Raw genomic sequence first — 25,657 nt, 5'->3', positions numbered from 1 at the left:
CAGCAATGGTGGCAGCAATTTCCCAGATTTGTGATTAACCATACCATCATGGCAAGTACATTATGAACATACAAGTCTCCCATCATAAAGATTTTATAATAGCATGCATGGCAGGCTTCCAAAATTGCAAAATTACTTACTAGCCCAGAGAGAATACAATAAAAGGAAATGTTACAACAAAAATGTAGTATCAGATTTCAGAAACATACCACATACATTTATATATTTTTCATTAATTTCCATCTTAATGTTATATCAGAATACTGAAGATTTCAAATGTATCTCTCACTTTGGTTAATTAGTAAAAAATATGCAATATAGCTCCTGAAGTAAAAATGCAGTTAGGTTTTCAAGACAGTGTGACTGTTTGCTTGAGACAGTAAGTTTGTATGTGTCTGTGATAGACAGAGAGACACATAAAGTATGAAATCTATAAATGCCTAAAGCCTAATTTACGTGCTAAGCTTGTGAATGTGATCTTTTGAGGCATCTATAACTCTCTGCAGGAAACAGAAGGAGGTTCTCATCTTCCTAAATTTCTGCTGATGCAGTCAGTATGCAGCCTTGGATTAAAGCATCTCAGTATGTCTTCAATGAATTAGTAATTACCCCAAGTATTATCAACTGCAGAAAAAGCTTTTTATCTATCTAAATATAGATACGTATGTTAAATAAGAAAAAGAGAAAGAAAGGCTTTACACATAATGCACATATGTCTGGTCTTGAGAGTAATATTACTCACAGAATTGTAAAAATGATATAAAACAAAACGAAAAACAACCATCTTCAGGGTACAAGATCTCAATTTTTCGACTTTAAAAGTCAACATACTTCAGTTTCTGTCAAGCTTCCTTTATACACATCAAGTTTCATAATTTTAGGTAAGGTGTCATGAGTCTATGTATGGAGATATATTATTTTAAAACATCCACAAAGTCTTATACTGACCCTACATATCATGTCATAGAGCTGTATCTTTGAAGAGGAAGATAAAATACAGAAAATAACATTGTTTTAATATTGTTTAGAAATTCCTAATATAATGATTATATGAGAAACATTCTACTCTTTAATTTAAGAGCACATTATAATATGGGATATCAGTGCTGCTCATTTAATTAGGAAACAACATTTAGCAAAGAACTAATCCTTATCCTTCCATCCCCCCAAATTACTCATCTCTTCTCCATCTTTCATCTACTTCCTGAAAACTGCCCTGAAAGGCTTCAAAACCACCACAGTAAATTCAGGAGAATCCAGATAGATTAGGAAGGTGATGCTGGCCATACAGTAAGAAGTCTGTGCAGGATTAATTTTTTTTCTGCATATATGAAGTTCTGCCTTGATACATGTCAAATGAATTACAAATACTCAGCTATGTCATAAACCAAGATATTTAAATAAATAGTGCAGGATCCAGTGCTAAATTAAGAAAAAGATATTGAGATAGATAATTTCATACATTTTGCACATGAATGTATGTAAAAGAGGGTTGCTTGCCAGCTGAATAGAATGCTATTAATATCATTAAGGTTCAGAGTAGTTTGTACTCTCTACAAAAAGATATAGGGCTCAATCTCCTCAGATGTTTGGCATTCAAGAAATATATACGTATGAAAACATTTAAACAATATGCAGATTGCTCTAAGATGATATTGTGAGGTCAAATGGTTATATTTCACAAGGTAACATTCCAGGATATTGCACGATCAGTCAAAAGACAGTTTTCTAGACTGTAATGTATGAAAATAATTCTAAATGATGTTATAAAGTAAATACTACCTACTAAAGTAATACTAAAGTATTTAATACTAAATACTACACTACCTAAAGTAAAATGTTTCTCCCACTCTATTTTACTCCATGATATTCTAATTTTAATCTCCCATTTCCACAAACAGCATTTTTCTTTGTTGTTGTTAATTACGAAGTCATGTCCGACCCATCCCGATCCTATGGACATTTAAGCTCATGCCGACTACTTCAGTGACTCCATCCAGCCACCTCATTCTTTGCTGTCCCCTTCTTCTTTTGTCCTCAATCATTCCCAGCATTAGGCTCTTCTCCAGTGAGTCCTTCCTTCTCAGTAAGTGGCTAAAGTATTTCAGTTTCATTTTCAGGATCTGGCCTTCTAAAGAGCAGTCAGGGTTGATCTCCTCTAGGACTGACCAGTTTGATCGCCTTGCAGTCCAAGGGATTTGCAGGAATCTTCTCCAGCACCATAGTTCAAAGGCCTCAATTCTTCAACGCTCAGCCTTCCTTATGGTCCAACTTTCACAACCATACATTGCAACTGGGAAAACCATAGCCTTGACTATACACACTTTTGTTGGCAGGGTGATGTCTCTGCTTTTTTCTTTACCTGTGAATAAATGCAGTATAAACAGAATACGATTATCTGTTGATTTAAGCTCCATATTAAAAATACAGGAGGATCCTGCATTCTATACACTAGAGGAGGAAGAATAGTCTTGAATAGTACATATGGATTGCACAGCAGAATCATTTTGTTGATTGCCAATACTGTACTGAGAATTATAATCACCTGTTGGGACCACAGACTTTCTGGAGTCCTGAACCAGAAAGTCCATTAATGGTTTTTTTCCCCCTTTTTGTTTAGTGCCATCAAGTTAAACTCCAGAGACTGTATTAATGTTTTCCCATCTCAGTCTATCCCTATTAATTTACAATACAGAACTCTTGCAAGGGCATTCCAGTACCATTGCTAATGTTGTCCATCTGAATCATTCATTGTCTTCTCATCCCAATTGTGGTCACTAAACAAGGACCACCTTTATCTTTGCTTTTTATGTTGAAAATTTCTAAATTGTCATTTTATGATCTCATTTTTAAATGTTCTCAAAACAGTCTTACCGTTTTTAATTCCTTGTGCCTCTACTGGCATTTTTGTATAATTATTCTTGAGTTGTCTTACTTTAGCTGTAGTTTATTGGTGATTTTTGATTTTTCTAAAACAATCTGTTTTCTTGATATGTCTTCATTTGTTGACAATCTTGATTGAGAAATCTTTCTTTTCTTTTTCTTTCTTTATTTTTATTAACCCTGCCATTTTGTCACTAAATGCCCTTCTTTCTGTCCAAGTCTTTCCTTGGTTATCATGACTGCTTCTTCTGAAATCTATCTTGGTTTTCACACTGTCCTTTGTTTCTTTCCATAAAATCTCAGGGGTTCTTCCATGTAAGAAAAATGTATTGAATCTGTTCCTCCCACTGATTGTTATATCCTGGCTATATACTTTCCAAGTTAAATCTTGCTGGTATAACAACCTTCTAATTTTACACCTGTAAGTCATAGTCTGTTTCACAACCTGCACCTGAAACTTTCCTGGCTGACTGAATTGCTGTTTTCCATCTTCTGTTTCATATCACAGTATAGGCATTGTAGGAGGAAACCCACATTTGTTGATGTTGTTAGTTGCGGAGTCGTGTCTCACCCATTGCGACCCCATGGACAATGTTCCTCCAGGCCTTCTTGTCATCTACCATCTTCTGGAGTACCATTTAAGCTCAGGCCTACTGCTTCATTGACTCCATCCAGCCACCTCATTCTCTGTCCTATAAATATTTGTGTCTTCAAATTTGTCTTGATTCCTATTGGCTACCTGAAGTTTTCTTGGCAAAGTTTTCAGAGATGGTTTGCTAAAATGGTTTTAATTATTTTTACCATAATGGTCCCCTAATCATAAGGGTTTCTAACTCATTTTCTTGCTAACATTTGAAAACAGCATTAGAACAAAATTTATATGGGTTTCTTAAGTTTGGGATTTTCCATCTTTAAAACAAGATGAATAAACAACATTGACAAAACACAACTTTTCCACACATAGTCCTATCTCCTATATTGTGGGCTGAAAAAAATAACATGGTTTGGAAAATACTGAAAGATCTTTAAATACTTCGGTGGTAACCGTTTAAGTCTTTCTAAACAAATATAAGCATGTTAAATTGAGCCTGGTAAGTTTTGAGTCCTGTCAACTGCATGGACAGTATTCTTGGCAAGCGTGCACTGCACACCAGAACAACTAGACGCAAGAACAGTTTTTTCCTGAATGCCATCACTCTGCTAAACAAATAATTCCCTCAACACTGTCAAACTATTCACTAAGTCTGCATTACTATTACTATTAATCTTCTCATCGTTCCTATCACCCATCTCCTCCCACTTATGACTGTAACTTGTTGCTGTATCTGTACGATTTATATTGATTGTTTCCTAGTACGATTTGATTGCTTATTTGTACCCTATGGCTATCATTAAGTGTTGTACTTTATGATTCTTAATGAATGTATCTTTTCTTTTTACGTACACTGAGAGCATATGCACCAAAGACAAATTCCTTGTGTGTCCAATCACACTTGGCCAATAAAGAATTCTATCTATCTATCTATCTATCTATCTATCTATCTATCTATCTATCTATCTATCTATCTATCTATCTATCTTTCAAAAGTGGCCATATCTGTTTTTAACAGAAACAAAAATCCAAATATTTTTTTAAAATCCTATTTTTGAAATCACAAAAAGGGAAATAGGGCTTATTGAATATACACTTAGATTATACATAATTCTAACACAAACAATTACTATGGGGGGGGGGATCCAAAATACAGAAAGTGAGTGCCAATAGAGACTAGATGGCTGACAAATCAAAAACCAGAATTGATATCCTTTCTGAAAGCAAGAGATATAATATGAATAAATCAAAAATCAATAGGTTTTTGGATTTCTTTGAGGTTTGGAACTACTAGGGGGAGCATTAATTCCACCCCCTTCCTCATTAATACCAATCATAGGTTACAGTTCCTTCCTATAAATAATGTAGCAGGGCTATCTAGCAATCTGTGGAGACAGCAAAACCCGTTTAAGAGATTATTTTATAAATAATCAAGTAATGCCAAAAGGTATCGTAAAACAAAAATTGGCATGTATGAACCTTGTCTGACTACAAATTAATGAAATAAGGTTTTTTGTTAAAAATATAATCCATAAAAGACCATTGTGATTACTAGTAGCCTTTGAAAATCTTTTGTCAGAACCTCCAGAGTCCTCTAAAAAGTTAATGTCCAAAATATATAATATCTGGTAATAACTGGGATTAATTTGTTTCAAAGAATTATAGACATAAAATTTAAGCTATATCTGATATGAATGGATTATACTTCGAAAGAACTCCACATTATCTCTTATCTCATTATCTCTTATCACAAAGATTGAAGGAAATTATTTACAAGGGATTCATGAAGGGTATTATATCCTTACATCAGTAGTGGTATTCACTTACCTTCGCTACCGGTTCGGAACTGTGAGCACGCATATGCGCTTGCTTCACTCACGCATGCCACCTCTGCACATGCACAGAGCATCCGTGATGACATCTGGGTGGATGGGCGGAGCCTCCCGCCACTGCTGCTACCAGTTCTCCCTAACTGGGTAGAACTGGTAGAATCCCACCACTGCCTTACATAAGTTGCCAAAATTATTGAGAAACTGGGTTGTTTCATATTCCAGAGCCTTTTCTAAAACCACCTTGAACACCTGGAATATCTTTTCCATATAAGTTGGATGATCTTAAGCATTATTTTGATAGCACATGAAATTAAAATTACACTATGATAGTTTGCACCAGGGGTGAAATGCTCCTGGTTCGGACTGGATCGCCCGATCCAGTAGTGATAGAGGCGGGTTGTTCAGAGAACCGGTAGAAAAATCCCTGCCCCCCTCCCATGCCCACTGAGCCGCACGATCATCAGAGGCTTTTTTTTTTTTTACTTTTAAAAGCATTTTTTCTACAACCTCTTCGGCCGAAAAAATGCTTTTAAAAGTAAAACAAGAAAAAAAAGCCTCTGATGATCACGTGGCTCAGCTGGGATTGTCAAAGACTTTTGAAAGAAAAAAAGCCTCTGCTGATCAGGCAACTCAGCTTGGATCGTCAGAGGCATTTAAAAGAAAAAATGCACAGAAGCATTTTGGTGACGTTGGGGTCAGTAGGCGGGGCCTCCCACCAGTTTTACTACCGGTTCTATAGAACCAGTGCGAACCAGGGGCAAGCCACCACTGCTATCACCTATAAATTATGGTATTTGTAAGGGTCTTAGAATGGTATGAGAAATACATTTGGAAAAAGAAAACCATTATTATTTTCCATGAAGCACTTTCAGGAAAACATCATAATTCTGTGCTATTGATTGTTGAATACTGATATATTCCTCTAATGCAACTTTACTAAATCATATTCGTTTATGTGCCTTTAGTAGAGTGATGTGCATTTGGTATCACTGCTATCTCAGCTGTACAAAAGCTGAGGCTATCACATAACAGTGGCAAGTCTCCAGGGAAGACGACATGTGCAGCACCTGTTTATAAGTGTTTAGCTATTATTCATACTTACCTTCACCCTACTTTTGCTGCAGAACATATTCATGTCAGAATCACTTCCTACCATGGCATCTCTATATCCGTAAAAAATATTCTTGAATATCTTCTGTCGTTATCTGAATTCATAATTCAAATGTATTCACTTCTATCATTATCAGCCCTCACCTTCTGGAGGTATATGATTCAGGCCTGAGTTGATTTGAGATATGAAGCGAGAGTATGCTTCCAGTTGAGTTTATGCTTCAAGATTTGATGGCACAATTAATTCAATTTGAATTGCTTCAAGGTTATATTTAAAAAAAATATATCAGTAGGCTATTATTGGGAAAGTATCAGAATGCCTGCAGCTGCCTCAGCACCTTATCTTAAAAGATTTCCCTGAACGTCTTTTAAGGGGAAATAGCAGGATGAGAAATACACAGCACATCAGCCTCCAAGTAATGCATGCCAGTTTATGGAGAATGAACCAATGCAGAAAATATCCTAGTTCAACTTTAAAGTTAAAAACTTTCAAAAACTTTTTAAAAGCTCTCACATTTCCTTTCACTTTTTGGAGATGGCAGACATGCAAAATACCCATGACATGCATTTGTGGGAGTCTCTTTGTGTGTGTTGGGGGGGGGTGTTGCACTTTGCTGTCTCTATCACTGGATCTTCTGCAGAATGTAGACTGTTGGCATGGATTAGGCAGCTTACTCCTCTTGGGAATGGCCCCTGTATCAGTGACTTTGATGAACTGCTGGGCTGAGATGTTTGACCTCTTCTGAGTTGGATATATCAGAATGATGGCTTGTTGGCAAGATACCCTTTAAATTAGATAGCAGAAACAGGTTAGCACAGTGAGATACCAAACCACAGGGAAAGAGACTGGCACAGCTCAATATTCCTGGAGAATCCTCACATTTATGGAAGTTACATCATTATATAATGCCTATAATATTCCCAGAAGGAACAGAAAAAACAGTACTTCACAACAACCTCCTCCTCCTCCTCCTCCTCCTCCTCCTCCTCCTCCTCCTCCTCCTCCTCCTCCTCCTCCTCCTCCTCCTCCTCCTCCTCCTCTTCTTCTTCTTCTTCTTCTTCTTCTTCTTCTTCTTCTTCTTCTTCTTCTTCTTCTTCTTCTTCTTCTTCTTCTTCTTCTTCTTCTTCTTGGTGTATTGGCATTTGTGTTGATATCCTGTTTATTAGTAACATTTCTTAATTTTCATTATGAGTCAATTTCAATTTCAATTTTCAATTTAATTCAATTTATATGCTGCCTCTCTCCGAAGATTCAGGGCAGCTCACAATACATTTAAGTCATATCACATCAAGTCATATCAAGTACAGTTTGTTAATATAGATATGTAGCCTTTTAGTTTCTACTTTCCCAATGGATTAAGCCAAATATTCCATGACAAAGTTTCCTTCTAACAATTGCCATTCAGTTACAATGGAAGGGCTTTAAATTTACACTTTAAAAGAAATGGCTAATTACTGATTGGTGAATGAATAAACACTAATTCAATAGCTGACTAGGTCGAAATGCAACTGTTAGATTTGGAATCAGGCTGAGGGCTAAAGATAAGATTAAATAAGCTATGGTCATGAATTTGGGAATGATTAAAATAATACAATCCATAACTGTAAAATCAAATTGGATAATAGTTGTTATGGGAAGATTTCTGTAACCAGGAAATATTTCCAAAGAATTAGGATCCTGCATACAACAGGATTTATAAGTATGTGTGATCAAGTTTCACTGCATTAATACCATGCATTAATATGGAAGGATTGATGTACTTCTGTTTACGAAGGGAATAAAAACCTGCATTATAGATATTGTAGCTGATTCACGTCAACAGTTTCCAGTTACAATTTAATCTTCCTTGTTCAGCATAGATGAAATCCCAGCTGAATACACAATTGAGCCAGAATTTCAACAAGTGCTTGTATTGTATTATTCAGGGAATTTGAAGTATTTAATTAGACAATTTAATTCTGAACAGAAAAACAAGAAGTCTCACTTGTTGAAAATTGTTCAGTATGAATGAATTATAAATAATGCTACATAATTTCTAAATCTCAGTTCTAATTGAATAAAAAACTAGTCTAACATTTTACAGTGCAGAAAAAAAAATTAAGATAGAACTCAAGCAATTATTAATAAGGACAAAAAGAACATGTGGTCTGACAGTTGATATTTATAATATTGTGGTATAAAAGGAAAAATATGCCTTATTCCTATAAATTATTCTCTTTCATCAATAACATTTGTTGCTTTCCTTTACTTACAAAATTTAAATTGATAGTAGTGCAGAATTCTCAGCTTTCATATTTTTCCTATTATATTTATGATTTTTGTGGAATGTTTTATCCATATTATATGTAAAATGGCAAAGACTGGACATGTATAACCCTTTGAAACTTCTGCAAGGACTGTAATAATAATATTTTACCTGATGCCATAAATTGACTCTAGAGTTCCAGTGAAGATGAACCTTCTCACAGTCCTGCATTGTTTTAGGAAGTCACAAATGACAACACAGAGTAACCTATTCCTGTATTTGGGTTGGGCTTTTCTAACACCCAGTTCCTACAAACTTTACTTAACATCATAGCTGACAACTATTATACCTCCTACTAGATCGCCTCATTTGAGGAGAAGAAACACAGAACTTTTGATGTTATTCAGTTATCAATAGTGTCAGGCAACAACCAACATTTTGTTCAGAACCCAATTTAAACACTGCATGCCTTTGAGCTGCCTTGCCCTTTGGTTGCCAGTTCCTGATAAGTTCCTAAAACATTACCATTTCAATATCAAAATTCATTATTTTAATCAAGTGTACCTGCTTCTTGTGATGCTTGTTTGTCAAATCAAATTCCTTATACCAATACGTATGTAACATTATATTACATCGGTATGAATATGTTGCACATTGCACTGGCCCTGCAAGTCTATCATATTAAACCTAATTGTGGTGTTATGTTGCATTCAGAACTCTGACAGCTCATGGATAAAAGCTATTTTTCAGCCTGTTTGTTCGGCTGGCTATGCTTCTATATCTCCTGCCCAATGGTAGGAGAGTAAAGAAGTGCTGACCAGGGTATGAATCATTCCTGAGGATTTTCCTCACTTTATTGAGGCAGTGGGTCCTGGCTATTTCATCCAGTGGTGTCAGCGGACAGCCCATAATTTTTGGTGCTGTGCTCATCACCCTCTGTAATGCCTTTTTGTCTGCGGCTGTCAAGCCAACATACCATACCATAACACAATATGTAAGGACACTTTCTATCATAGACCGGTAAAAGGAAGTCATCAGTCGTTGTTCCACCTGATTTTTCCACCTCTATCTATCTCTATCTCTATCTCTATCTCTGTCTCTGTCTCTGTCTCTATCTGTATGTTTGTGTGTGTACACATATGTTTTGTGTGTGTACACATACACATACACATATACATATATATATATGTGTGTGTATGGATATGTGTACATGTATGTATAAGGGTTGGGTTCTACTTACCTTTACTACTGGTTTGCAACAGGGCCACGCGTGTGCTCTTCTGTGCATGCGCAAAAGCGTTCTGATGATGTCAGGGTCAGTGGGCGGAGCCTCCTGCTGATTTTACCACTGGTCCGGGGGCAACCCACCAACTGGTATGTATGTATGTATGTATGTATGTATGTATGTATGTATGTACGTATGTATATATCTACTTGTGAATAAAGATTAGTTTGTTTGGAATACTATATGAGAACAGAATGTATTAATACTAAAACAAAAATTTATTTATGATTGAAAAACTATATATGTATTTTCAGGCAAATCTCTTTCAGTTCTGTTATAGATGGTCCTCATTCAGCAACCACTCCTTCAGCCACCATTCAAAGTTACTATGGACCTAACAAGGGGACTTATGATAGTTCATCATAGATGTGACTATTGCAGCATCCCCACAGTCATATGATCATGATTCAGGCACTTGGCAACTAGCTCCCAATTTTGATGATTGCAACATTGCAGAATCACATGATCACCATTCACAACCTTCACTGCTGCCTTCCAACAAGAAAAGTCAATGGGGAAGCAAAAAGAGGTTGCGAATGGTGATCATGTGACAATATGGGATTTGCTTAACAGTAGCAACTTGGACTCCAACAACTGCCATTGTAAGTCAACATGATCACTTGGTATCATGCTTTACAACTGCATTGCTTAGCAGTGGAATTGCCTTTCCTTATTACCATCATTAACAACAACTCTAGGATTCATATATACTACCTGAAGCAACATCTGATTATGGAAATTTAAGATTTGCTACCTGAAGCAATACATGATTACAGACATATGGTTAGAGAAAAGTGTAAAAACTGTAGAAGCCAAATGCTGCCAAAATAAACATATCCCTATTCTTGTCCAGATGCTCTTACAATTTTCCATTTATGGTGCATGACTTCTTATTCCAATTAGCACGTGGGGTTTTAGAAGAATGGATGCATGAAATAGTTTCCATTCTGTTGGTATATACACTTATGCTGAACCTTATCATCACCATCTTGAGCTTTGACATGAAAATATAAGGATTTTACAATTGAATGGTTTCAAAATACTTTTTAATTCAATAGTATCTACAGATTATGCACAACGATCATTTAACCAGTTACTGAAATGCAACTACTTCTGGAATGAAATACAACAACTGCTTCACAGTATATAGTGCAGCCCTATATAGAAAAGGAAGTAAGAAAATACCATAACTAATTGAAATTGCAAGGAAAATTTAGGTAGGAAGAATGCAATCATCTTTTTGGAATTTAGCCAGATTAACATTTTATACTTCTGTGATGGGTCCCATAGGAATTTTAACAGCCTTGGACCTTGGTTTTACATCGCAGCCTATAGAAGCTCTAACATATAATGTTTGGCTTTGACTTATGAAAGAATGACATGGAAGACTTCACAAGTTCCTACACCATTTAGATTACTCCATATACAGACTTCTATCCAACAATAGCAATAACACTTAGACTTGTACAGCGCTTCACAGTGCTTTACAGTCCTCTCTAAGCGGTTTGCCCTCAACAATCTACAGCCTCATTTTACCGACTGTCTGTCACCAGGATAGTCTTTTGTTCTTCTCTGCATTAGCTCAATGCAAACAGTATGAAGTTCTACAAGGATCTAAGCAACTATGAGTATTAAAGGATTACAATACAAAAGTTCCAGATTTATTTGTTGTCTCATGCCTGTATGTTGAAAGACTGTTCAATAGCAAGTATAAGGTACAATTCTGGATATTTTGTGTTGTGGTAAAAGTAGTACATAAATAGAAGCTACTCCTTAAAAGAGGTTTCATGTCTTTTCATTAGGAAAGGAAAGCACAATATTACATATGCAAACAGGATGTAGAAAAAGTCAGGTCCCTTGGACAATTTATCATATAAATTACATTAAATATTGAAATTGGTTGCTATTTTGTTTTAAATACTTCCTTACTCACTTGATGCATGACTCATTATACTAGTCTTAAATGCCACTGAGATTTCTATTAATATTTTAATCAGCAAACATTCTGACCTTCATTAATGACCATTTCACTTGCTTAAGTATTTGCATACAATATTATTATAAAAAAGCCAGGCAATAGATTTTTAAAAAACTTGCAAATATACAACTAATATGAGAGTTTAACATATAAAATATTGTGTAATTATTGATAACTTCTCCTATATGAATTTAGAAAATGTATGGTTTTCCCCTCCATCAAATTATTTATAATTGCCAAATATGGTTTAATAAGTTAGAGCATGATTTAAAGGGGCTAAATAGGAACCAAATAGAACTGATAAAGGAAGAGATGATAAAAGTAAAATAAAGATACGAAAATATTTTGTTAAATTCTTCATCTGCACAGGGCAAAATATAATTCTGTATACAGTTCTGAATCAAATTAAATGATTAAGACCATAATATCAAATACACCAAAAATTTGTTGATCTTCATAATACATGGGAAAAAATAGAAGAAAACTGATCATTGGCATTTAGCTCAACACACATTTGTTTCATTTACTATAATACTGTAGTAATTATAGTACATAATTGTGTATGTGCAGAAATAGTTTCTTTCAACAAAATTCAAGGATTGTTTGTCTAGAGAGACATTAGTATATAAGAATGTGAATGCCAACATGACACTTTTTTTTCCTTCTAAAACTGTTTATTTGGAATAAGTATGCTGTCTAGAGAACATATTTCAGTGAAGCAAAAACTGGAATATCTTCTGTAATTTATAAAAACTTCCTGGATTAGATATTAAGAGATTGAATGAAGATATTTTTAAAAATGTTTATTAAATATTACAAGTTTATGAGGAAGGGCTTCCACAGGTTAGCATTTTGCCCCAAATCGAAAATATTAACATATCTGTTAAATTTCTGGTTACATCTATTGTAAGTTATTCTTTTTCCTATCTATATTTATGGTAATTACTAAATTGTATGTATATATTAATTTGGAAACCACTTACATTATTCATGTACCGTAGTTTTCCTAAATATAAAACCTGATTAGAGTTAAAAACTCATTTTTCCATAGTTTCTAATGGATACTTAGAAGCAGTCATTATAAATTTTCTATTTGGTAATTCAATATGATAAATATTGATAAATAGTTGCAAATACTGCTTAACGCATTGTAAGCCGCCCTGAGTCTCCGGAGAAGGGCGGCATATAAATCTAATTAAAAAAAAAAAAACAAATACAGACAGTCTTCAACTTATGACCATGCATTTAATGGCAGTTCAAAGTTATGATGGTGCTAAAAATCCCTGCAGTCACATGATCACAATTTGGGTGCTTGGCAACCGGTTCACATTTATGATGTTGCATCATCCTGCAGTTACCTGATCAATCTGTGACTTTCCCAGCCAGCTTCCGACAAGCAAAATCAGTGGGGGAAGCTGGATTTGTTTAGTAACTATGTGATTTACTTAAGAACAGAGTAAAAATGATAATAAAATTGGTCCGGTCACATGATGATTCACTTAATGATCACATTGCTTGGCAACTAAAATTCCAGTCCCTATTTTGGTCATAAATCAAGGATTACCTTGAACATACAATATAATACAAGTATTTAAAAAAAATAATAAAATGCAAGTTGAGTATGATTTTAAATTTATAAAAAAACATTGAAAGCAATGCTTAACTTTTTAAATATGCACTTTTTATCATCTCCAAATTGTAGAATTTTCCAGAGCTTTCCCCTTTGCAAAGGGCAAGACCCCAGAGGAAAGAACCAATGGGTAGGAAGCAGTATGGATGAGAAAAATTTAAATATGGATAAAGAGAGTGCTTACATAAAACCTGTTAAGGTTCCTTCCCTTAGAAGTAAAGAAATCTGCTCTTTTGGAAGATGCTACCTCATCAGTAAATTACTCAATTAAATATTTCAAAGTAGCACTATTTGAAGAAGCAAACTACTCAGAAACACCTAATGAGAAGGAAGGATGCTGGGAAAGATTGAGGGCAAAAGAAGGGACGACAGAGAATGAGGTGGCTGCATAGAGTCACTGAAGCAGTAGGCATGTGTTTAAATGGACTCCAGAGCATGGTAGAGGACAGGAAGGCCTGGAGGAATGTTGTCCATGGGGTCACGATGGGTTGGACATGACTTTGCAACTAACAACAACTACTCCTCAGAAAGGGCTCTGTGTTTTTTTTTTTTTTACTTAAGCTTCATTTTTCCATGGTATGGTTCTTTTTGATAATTCTCCATCTTCTTAGAAAGTTAGAATCCAGGGTGGCTTATGCCACTGTGGTTTCCCAAGTAATTTGCCTTCTGGTCTTGGGCTTTCTAAAGCAAGAATTGTTACCTGACAGTGGGTGTTTGGTATAGCTCTTCAGGTAGAACAGGGCATTTCAGGCCACTGTAACTGGCAGTATATAACCAGGAGACTTTCCATGCCAGCAAACTATTTATTCATCATTATTTGCCGGTATACTGGAAAGATTTCTCTTTAGCCTGCTTTAATGACTTGCCTGTGCATTATTGGAGGGAAGAGAGAATACTGTAATATCCATTTTGCAAACTGAACTTGATTCTTTGCTTTGGAGGAAATTGAGCCCCTAGCCCATGAGCTCCTTCATTGCCCTGTGTACAGTGACTTATAGTCCATCCTTAAACTTTAATCGGCCACCAGAAGTTCCCTTTTGCCTTGAGGACAATGTCATTTGTTCCTTGCTGTCTGACCAGAACACTAACGTCTCTGGGAGAATTGCAGAATTTATCTCAGGTGCCATTGCTTTATGCAGGAAAGTGTCATAATTTTCATATTAATGTATAATTTCATTTTGTTCTTCTTGGTTTCTTACATTTCATCCCATTATTTGTGTCCCATTATATTTTTATTTCTAACCGACAAATATATGATTATGTTCATACTGTAGTGGATAAAGAGTATGGCCTTGGAGCAATGGTAGTGGTGGTGGCGGGAAGCTCTGCCCACCCGCCCAGACGTCATCATGGATGCTCTCCACATGCGCAGAAGCTACAAACTGGGAGATTGTGAGTTCTAATCTCACCTTAAGCACAAAGCCAGCTGGGTGACTTTGGGCCAGTCACTCTCTGTCAGCCCTGGGAAGCAGGGAATGGCAAACTCCTTTTGAAAAACCTTGGCAAGAATAATGCAGGGACTTGTCCAGACAGTCGCCAGGAATCAAGACTTAATTAAAGGCACCTCCCACGTTCCAAAAACCTTACCAGGCCAACTTTAACATGTTAATATTTATTTAGAAAGAACTAAAACAATCACCATCCAACTATTTAAAAATCTCTCAACACATTTCAAACAATGCTTTATGTACAGCTGGGGTTAACTGTCTGTGAATCATATGTTGTCAGTGCTGTATTTTGTCAATAGTTAAACAAGCTAAAAACTCCCCAAACTGGGAAATACATATAAATTTTGCTCTAATACTGTTGTCAAACATTGGCAGCAAAAGCAAGTATAGTGCTAACAGAACATTATAAAATCCTGATATATAATTAAAGAGGAATGCACACCATTATTTTTCAATCAAGTATTTCTTAAAGTTGTTTTAGGGTATTTTGGGATGGTGTCTGCCTCTTTCAAAGCCTAATTGTCTTTAGGGATGGCTAAATCTATTAACAGAAAAATGCTTCTAGTAGACCATATTAAAACAATATTGACACAAAAGCTTTAATAGACCAAACTGCAAAGGACACTAGAGGAAGAAAAATTGGTGAAGGTATACAGTGCATATCTAGGAAACATGCTTTTCGTGCTGTCAGTTCTCTGGAACACCATTCTCTTTCCACTGGGGTATGTTTTGGCCCCTAATCTGGATATGTTCAAAAGAACTCTGAAAACTTGACTTCTTTTCCAGGATTAGAACAGGTGGCAGGTCCTGGGAGGCTTTTTTTAATGAATACTTTTCTTCTTCCATGTATGGTTTTTAAAAATTGTAGCATATTATTTTTATTGTATGCTACCCAGAATCGTTGTAGAATTGGATGGCTTATATATATTAAAGATAAATAAATTCCGAGAACTTAATTTGCCTCTCAACTCCTCCTTAAAATTGAAGGAAGACAAACAATATAGTCTCATTCCAGGCAAATTCATGCTAGAGCCACAAGCCTGTTTATTATCTCTTTTGTCTTATAAGACTGTGTTTGAATGAGTAAAAAGTTTATCATTGTTTTAAGCACAAACAACAGAAATCCTATCAAAATACTTTGGTACAAGGGAGAGATGTTGCCAATTTAAAACCATTGCTGCGACCTCACTGTTCAAATAATTAAATCTAATATGGCCATGTGTACTTCCAATCACTACATTATTTTCTAGACAATTAACTAAAAGCAACAGATTACAAAATATGTGACTTATATTGTTTTAGGTCCACTGAAGATATATCAGAATAGGTTAATAGCATTTGGGGCTTTTAAATTTCTAATAAACATTGAAAAAAAGCAGCCCAATAGTTGCTACAAAAACTCATAAAATTTCAGCTCTTCAAAATGTTTTTAGGTGGAGAGGCAAGGGTAATCAAATCTCCCCACCTCTGCTATACTAGAGGTTGTTCTTGGTTATCTGTGGTAATTGGGAGTGGGAACTCCATTGCTAATTGATGAGGTTGTAAAGCATTATGTCACATGACTTCACCAATTTAAAGCAGCAGTTCTGGCAATTCTAGTTATGGTCATTAGGCTATTTGCAAGGCCACAGCTTTGAGGATTGGTTGCATGTCCATTTTTCAGCACCATTTTAGCTTTGAATAGTTGCTAAATGAATGGATGTAAGTGAGGACTACCTGCAAACCATTTTTAAATGGGAAAACTGTAAAAGGAAATAAAACAGAAATAAGAGTATTATTTCCCCTGATTTTTTTTTTGCACAGATATCATTTCAGAATGATTAGTAATTATTATCTGATTATAATAGTCATCCACATGACTGAGAAATCCAAAAGATTGCCATGATTTTACTTTATTCTATGGTAGAATATATATATATATATATATATTTTCTCAGGTTTTCGCGGGTGTTTGTATGTAGGTCTTTGGTTATTCGGGTCTTCTCCCACGTAAAATTGGAAGTGTCTTGGCGACGTTTCGACGAAGTCTCATTCGTCATCTTCAGGCTGGTGTTCTGGTGTTCCTGGAAGCACGAAGCCGAGAACACCAGCCTGAAGATGACGAATGAGACTTCGTCGAAACGTCGCCAAGACACTTCCAATTTTACGTGGGAGAAGACCCAAATAACCAAAGACCTACATATATATTTTGGTATACTATATCAGAATGATAAAATATTCAGAGACAAGTAAGACCTTTGCAAAATATTCTATTCCTTCTTTTAAATAAGTAACCCTGTCTTCAAATTATATCCATTTATTTATGTGACAATTTTCATTTTTTTTACATTTTTAGTAAGTTGCTCTAGTATTACTTTATTTAGTGGTAACACTATGCACAAATGCCAATCCTAAATATATCCATTGAACTCTAAGTGACTTCTGTTTATAAATAGGACATATGAAGCCATTAAATCTTCCTTACAACAACCTATCCTATGCCAAAATAGTTGCTCTGATTTTTTTAAATCTACAGCTGAAAGACTAGATACTCAGAAAGCAACTTAATAAAAATGGTACTCTAACATTTGTTTTATAGTTTTCATCTTTACACATAATGCCAAGAAAAAGTGAATACTTTTGATTGGTATCTGGCTGAACAGCACAGCAAATGATTGGATAAGTTCAAATTAATGTATATTAAATTGGGTTCTGGTAAATAGTTCCAAATTAGGAATATGTTCTATTCTAAACAGTATTATATCTCTCCTAAGGGACATGTTATTTGAAAGACTTTCTTCCTCCTGAATGTAACAGCCAGTTAAAACTTTTTCATTTTGTGCTTCCTATGTTCTTTCTCAGATAAAGTGGACATCATTACTAACACCCATAATCTGGCCAATCCTAATTGGATTACTGGAATGCTACACTCATCATCAGAAATCTGCTTCCTCATCATACATTATTTTGAATTATACACTCATTCCATTTTATCATTTATGGACACATAATTAAACCCTTGCTTTTTTTCTTTTAAGTAAAATGTAAAGATTTAATTTTCATTCGGGCTTTAATCTGTAAAAATACTAAATTATTATAATTATACTTGGTAATTCCTGCTGTACTACATGAGCCAAAAGTAACATATAAACGTGTGTTTATATGATATACCTGGATAATTTCTGGAGTTTCTGAGTTGCATCTTGTAGGTTTTACCTGTAAAATGACTTGGGAATTAATTCCTAAATCACAAAGTATGAATGGGAAAAACATGCCAATAATGCTTTTCCTGTATGTATGAAGGAGAGAAGGAATAGCCAGCAAGCTTTCCTTGAAACCCAAGAGAATCTCTGGAAACTGCACCTGCAGATTGGAGAGATGTTTTGAGCCTCTCTGCTCTCCCATAGCAACTTTGGATCCAACTCAATGTAAGTTCAAGTGTCTTAGAAATTGATAGAAGGAAGTCATAGCTAGAAGCTGACCTTTGAGTTATTTGTTTGGTTGTTTTTTGTCCACTGAACCTCTCCATTTCACATGGATAAATAAATCTTTATGAAGTTTTCTGCAATATCTGGTGCTTTTCCTGATACAAATGTTTTATCATATATATAAAACAGGCACAAATTAAAACAAAAGGGTTAACTGCTGACCCTGCCACTTGTCTGATAAAGGCAAAGTGTTACATTATTTACACAATTAATAGTTTCCCTGATGAAAAACGATGTAAGATATATTTGTAATGGTTCACTCCAGAGGTGGGTTTCAGCAGGTTCTGACCAGTTCTGGAGAACTGATAGCGGAAATTTTGAGTAGTTCGGAGAACTGGTAGTAAAAATTCTGACTGGCCCTGCCCCCATCTATTCTCTGCCTCCCAAGTCCCAGTTGATCAGGAGGAAATGGGGATTTTGCAGTAACCTTCCCCTGGATTGGAGAGGGAATGGAGATTTTACAGTATCCTTCCCCTGGAGGGGGGTGGGAATGGAGATTTTACAGTATCCTTCCCCTGCCATGCCCACCAAACCACACCCACCAAGCCATGCCATGCCCACCAAGCCACACCCACAGAATTGGTAGTAAAAAATTTTGAAACCCACCACTGGTTCACTCCCCAGGTTAATTTATTTAAGTCTTGTATATAAATAGCTTGGTTTGTTAAAAGGGGTATTAGAAAATCTTATCTATCTATAAGATATCTCCATCCCCCGTTTAACTTAGAGGTTTACATGAATGCTAAGAGAAAAAATAAGGTTTGCACAACGGCTATATGTACTTCATTCGAAAAATGTAATTACATTCGTTTAACTTAAATGGATGCTTCAGAAACACAGTGAATATATTACTGAATTCTTGTACGCTTGAATTAACAAACTCATCTTGGCCTGAGAACAATATTTTAATGGTGCAGCTGTTTGTTCGTTCCAGTATTTCCGGAAATAATCTCCTACGTAAGTTACAATATCCAACTACTGTGCTTCTATTCTGTTCTAAGTGATGACTTAATAATGGTTCATAGTTGCATGACATTTCATTAACAACACTAGTTAAAATATTATGTATCTGCCAATAACAAAATTAAAATGAATAGGCTCACTCTCATAGATAAAAATTGTTTACTGACTTATGCATAGTTCATAATACAACATTAACATTGGCTTAATTTGATTCATAGTATTTCCTTAAAGGCTTATGTCAAAAATGTGTTGTATTCAGTTACAAAATAGTAGGCATTATATTGTGTATTATATATTATAAATTAAAATATTATCACAATATGATCATCAGAATGTCAGTTATATAATTCAGCACATAAAGCAATTAGTTTGGAGCCAGAGATTGCATAATAGCAACAGAAAGACACATCCGCTGGCTCACAGCAGCCCTGCCAATTTTTTAAAATTTCTCCATTCTGTAGTTTTCCCCATGCTGTATAATTCCATATAAGAATACAAGAGTCATTAATGACAAGGATAGGAAATCTCACTTGTGAGTATAAAATCCTGTGGTTCCCATCCATTGGCTTGAAAATTACAAGATACAAGCCTTATAATTATGAATGTTCAATCTGCATTTAGACTATGTGTAGAAAGATTCAAAGTTATTAGCTTCATCCTCATCACTATACTTTCAGTGTACTGTTTGTTCATACACATTTTTCTCAAAATATGTGTTTGTGCACATTAACTTTTACTTCTGCAGAATAAAATAGGGGGGAAAAATCATACCTGATATATAGATGCATTCATCCTGCAATGGTTTGATTCAGGCTGCTGATAGTAGTAAGTACATACATAAGCCACATGCCCAGGGCCAGATTTAGATTGAAAGAGGCCCTAGGCTATTCCACTTATGAGGCCCTTTCACCAGTGGTGGGATTCAATTTTTTAACAACAGGTTCTGTGGGCGTGGCTTAGTTGGGGGTGTGGCTTGGCAATCATGTGACTGGGTGGGCGTGGCTAGCTGGTCACGTGACTGTGTAGGCGTGGGTAGCTCGTCATGTGACCGGGTGGGCGTGGCTATGTGCATAGACTTTTTTCAGAGGGCTGAAAAAAGTCATTTCTGACTGGGCCTCGCACTTTTGACCGGTCCTCACACTTATGACCATCCTCACATTTATGCCCGTGCAGCTTTCTTAACAACCATGTCACTCATTTCACAACTGCTTCTCTTCACCATGGTGACAAGATAGGGCAAAAACGTAAAATGTGAGGACAGTCGTAAGTTCGAGGACTGGTCAAAAGTGCGAGGACCAGTCAGAAATAACTTTTTCAGCCCTCTGAGTAGTCCATATGCATAAAAGGATACAGCAATAGAGAGGGATGAAGGAAGGGAAGGGAAATTAGAGTAGGAGAGAGAGGGAGGAAGAGAGGAGGAGAAGGAGAAAGGAAGAGGAAATAGGGAGGAGAAGAAGAGGGGGAGGAAGAGAAAGTAAGAAGGAAAGAAAAGAGAGGTGGTAGGTTTGAGGAGAAAGATTGCTGTACAATAAAAAAGATGAAAGGGAAGAAAGCCAACCCCAAACAAATATAAAGATATTAAGATAAAGAATGAATTGTTAAACTTTAAAGAATAAAAGAGAACAAATATGAATAAATAACAATAATTAGAAACACACATACAAACATACAATGTATTTTCTTTGAACAGAGTATTTGGCCGGTTCACAAATTTAAACAGTGTTTAGTCATTTCAATTAAATTTACAATTTCTATATTTCCTTTTTGCCATATTTATTCCTCATCTATTTTTGTAAAAAACCAATATTACCCTCATCCTCATCTCTAATCTTAATCAAATTCAATTTTTCCCTTCTATTCTATATTATACCCCTTCCCATTGTCATCTATTTTTATATCCATCCTCACATTGGTTAATTATGTAATATTAGTTGTTTAATATAAATTCAACATTTTAATATAAATCAATTAGTTATATAACTACCTTTTTTGTATATTAATCAATATGAACATGAATATTCCAATTATTTCCATGCAATCCAATTTCTTACAAATCCATTAATTATATTTACCAATAATAATAAACCAAATAATTTCCCCCATATATTCCTCCAAACCACAACTTAACCATTTCTGCTTTCAGAAATATACAATTAATAGTATCTCAATTATTACAATTCCCTAGTTAAATAGAGCTTTTTTTCTTTTGTGTTTTAAAATCCTGAACTCTTCTCTTTTTCCCTAAATTTCCCATTGTTTGCACCTACCTTTTTTGGTGAGGAAAAAGAAAAGAATTCTGCCTGCCTAATTTTCCAACCTTGCAGCAACAACAAAGCAGTTTCAGTTTCGTTTCTCGGCATAGCTAGGGGAAAAAAAATCAGCACTCTTTGCAAGGAAGCAGAAGAGCCCTGAGCAAAACAGCTGAGACAAATCAGCTGAGAGACGGGAGGCCAATTAGCCTATGCTGAAGCTCCGTGGGCCAATAAAATTACAAAAAAACCACAGAACCCTTTGTTAAATTGCTGGCTCCCCCGCCCCTCGCCCACCACTATTTATTGCCAATAAATAGTGGTGCGGAGGGGCGGGGCAAGCCAGCAATTTAACAAAGGGTTCAGCTGCAGCACTGGCTCTAGGGCGGCCCTTTGAAGCCCCGTGGCAAGAATTTGAAGTTTTTTTTCTCTCTAGCCATCGGAGGCAGCAATAGATTGGGAGTGGGCGGGGTAAGCAAACGGCCGGCGATCCAACAGAGCAGAGAGTGAGGGTGAGTGAAGGCATGGAAGCTGCTTTCTCCATCCTGCTCTCTTGCGTCCGGAGCCGGTGGGGAACCACGTGGCAGCCCACGTGGATCCCAGGCAGCGGAACTCAGGCTAGGGAAGGGGTGGGCAATTGTGGCTCTTTTACAACCTGTAGCCTTCAACTTCCAGAATTCCTGAGACAGCTGTCTCAGGAATTCTGGGAGTTGAAGTCCACAGGTTGTAAAAGAGCCACAATTGCCCACCCCTGGCTACGGTAGGCTGGCGCCGCGCGGGTGGGAGGCGAGGGGCGGGCAAGCCAGCAATTTAACAAAGGGCTCGGCCGAACCCCCTAGAACCCCCAGAATCCCACCACTGTGTAGGCCCCTCTTGATCTTGAGGCCCTAGGCTGAAGCCTAGTTAGCCTATAGGAAAATCCGGCCCTGCACATGCCAATGGAACCATGCAATATTAAAACAAAGGATTGTGTCTCCACATATTCACATTGAATATCTGTAAGGTAGGTAGGTGGTTGTCTGAATTTGATTTGGTCCAAGAAGCACTATTTTAATCTTGTTCTTTGTTTATACAACCTGTAAATGAACTTCCCCTTGACTGAATCAATAACAATGTGACAAGGGGAACTGAATGATCTTTTACTAATGGTGTTCATTCCCATTGCTTACAATAAGAGAATGTTGACAGAAATGCTATTCTAATTGTAGGCAATCATTTTAACAACAGGAAGCCCATCTGAGTAAGAAACAAAATGGTCTTCTATTTTCCATCTCTAATTTATTTAGGGACCACAACAATCTGACTAATAGTATATTGATGCTAAATCATGTCTTAAAACAAATTATTCCTCTTTTCTCTTTATAATCTGTCACTTCTTCATACCATGAAGAGAATGTGAACATAATGGAAATTATCCCAAAGGTGTTTTATTGCCTCTTAAAAAGTAACCTTTGGGACAACCATGTCCTGGATGACTGAGAATCTCCATAGACATAATTGAAATTACTTTTCTTAGCCACATAGATACGTATATGTCATGCCATATATGCAGAGTCTACAATGAGTTCCTTTTAACATCAAGATATTACTCTTTCCCAAAACTACAACAAAACCAGCATTGATGTATCTGCTGTGTGGAATGCCTATTATTGTGTTATATTCTGAAAGCAAGTAACTGTCATATCAAAAAAAAAAAAGAAAAAAAAGAATGGATCTTTGTTATTTTTAGAGACTATTGCATGATTGATGTCAATATTGCTTTGATCAACTATACCAACATAGGTCTACAGTTATCCACAGCTTAGAAAAAAAAAATTCAATAGCTTTTTCATCTTGACATTTCATTCCATTTATAATTAATCCAGATAGATCTAGGAAAAAAAACTGCTTGCAATTTGTAACTCCTGCTTTGAATCTCTCTCTCTCTCTCTCTTGTCTTTTCATTTTAATTTACCTCTTGCCAAAGCCTCTCATCCCAGAGTTGCAGGTTCTCAGAATCTGTATCAGTGGTGAAATCCAATTTTTTTTACTACCGGTTCTGTGGGCGTGGCTTGGTGTGGCTTGCTGGGCGTGGCTTGCTGGGCATGGCAGGGGAAGGATACTGCAAAATCTCCATTCCCACCCCACTCCAGGGGAAGGATACTGCAAAATCCCCATTCCCTTCCCACTCCTGGGGGAAGGATATTGCAAAATCTCCATTCCTACCCCACTCTGGGGCCAGCCAGAGGTGGTATTTGCCAGTTCTCCGAACTGCTCAAAATTTCCACTATCGGTTCTCCAGAACCTGTCAGAACCTGGATTTCACCCCTGATCTGTATACCATTGTACCAACCAAGTTTTCCAATTTATCACTTTCCAAAGATTTTACAACAAAAAGTCAGTTTGCAATGCATACATTAACTTAAATCTTAACAGGTTGGATGGAAGTAGAAGCCTTCTACTACTACAAAGAATGAGTTTACTTCATGGAGGCAGACCTTTTTAAAGTTATGGGGGTGGAAGAAAGTGGATACACAGACTACCTCTTAGTTACAGATATGCCCCAGTCCTTCTGCTGTCAGATATCATCTGGCACTTTTTCCATTGAATAAGATTAAAATCTTTTCCCCATTTGCTGGAGCCATGTAACTGCTTCTCTGCCAGTACTTCAACTGTTTAAATTAGATTCAAGATCTTATTGTTCAGCTGGAGAAATAAACAAACAAACAAAATTTGAAGAGATAAAACATCAGTTTAGGAGAGATTTTCTACTTTCTATTAGCCAGTTTAGTCAGGCTAGCTACAATTTCCTATACTACAAAAATTAGAGCCACACTCTTCCATTTTGCTTTGTGTATACGTTAACAATTTTTATGTAAATATAATTATTTAAGAATTTAAGAACATAAAGGTCTGGTCTATTAAAAAGACAAATGCATCTTTAATGCATTACCCTATGGAGCAATTACATAACCAAAACCATATTATTACTGCTTTATTAAAATATACTTCAAAATGAAATATATATGGCTTGTCTGAACACTTTCTTCACTATATAATGCAATAACATTGCTTCTATTTTTAAGCCTACATTTTAAATAAAAACTATTGATATCAATTCTGTAATTATGCATTACGGGTCTGTCATATTTAAACCCCTTTTTGACAAAATTTATTGGGAACTTATATCTTAAGACATTCCATTATTTTTGCATCTGTTTATTAATAACAGAAATAACTGCTTTGAGCAGGTGTGAAGACTTTATCTGAGCCTTTACAAAACCCTAATTTCTTTCAGTTTCTTCTTTGTACAGTTTGAAATATTTTAAATGTAATTGCCATTATTGTGAATGTTAACTATTCATTCATAAAATATACAAAACAAGGAGCTTTAAAAACAAATTGATTTTTTAAATAGATCCTACTGTCCACAAGCTATAGTCAATAAGTTTAATTTGAGGTTTTATTTTTATAATGTACACATGTTTAGCCAAAGTTACCATATTTGGACAGCAGAAATCTGGTCAGTCATTAGATGGCAGCAAAGAGATGCATAAATGATAATGATAGTTTGGAGTTTTCCAGATATGGTAGCCCTGTGCTGAACTAATTGTGTCAGATGTAGTCTATAAAGTCTTCAGTCACACAACTGAGCAGCATTTCCCTGCCAACTGTTGTATATCAGATTCACTGCAGAAAACCGTGATAATTATAAAGTAGTAGTATCAAATTCCTAACAGTAACATATCTCTACATTAGTTAAGCTATTAATACGACAATCATGGTTGAAATTGTATATTTATTTGAAAAAAGTGTTCTATGTCCCTTCCATGTCTGCTCAATAACATTTTTAAATACTAAGTGCATTGCTTGCAACTCTTGAAATAAAAAAAGATTGGTAAAGTAATTTTGAAGTCATTATAAATACTAATTAAATTTACCAATTATAGGATCATTATAAAGAATGATATCAGGCACTGTCTGCTCTAATCTTA

This window comes from Pantherophis guttatus, chromosome 1 (genome assembly GCF_059756535.1).
Source record: "Pantherophis guttatus breed Tessera chromosome 1, ASM5975653v1, whole genome shotgun sequence".
NCBI lineage: Eukaryota > Metazoa > Chordata > Lepidosauria > Squamata > Colubridae > Pantherophis > Pantherophis guttatus.
The sequence above is the reverse complement of the archived record's forward strand: the minus strand, read 5'-3'. Positions refer to the sequence as shown.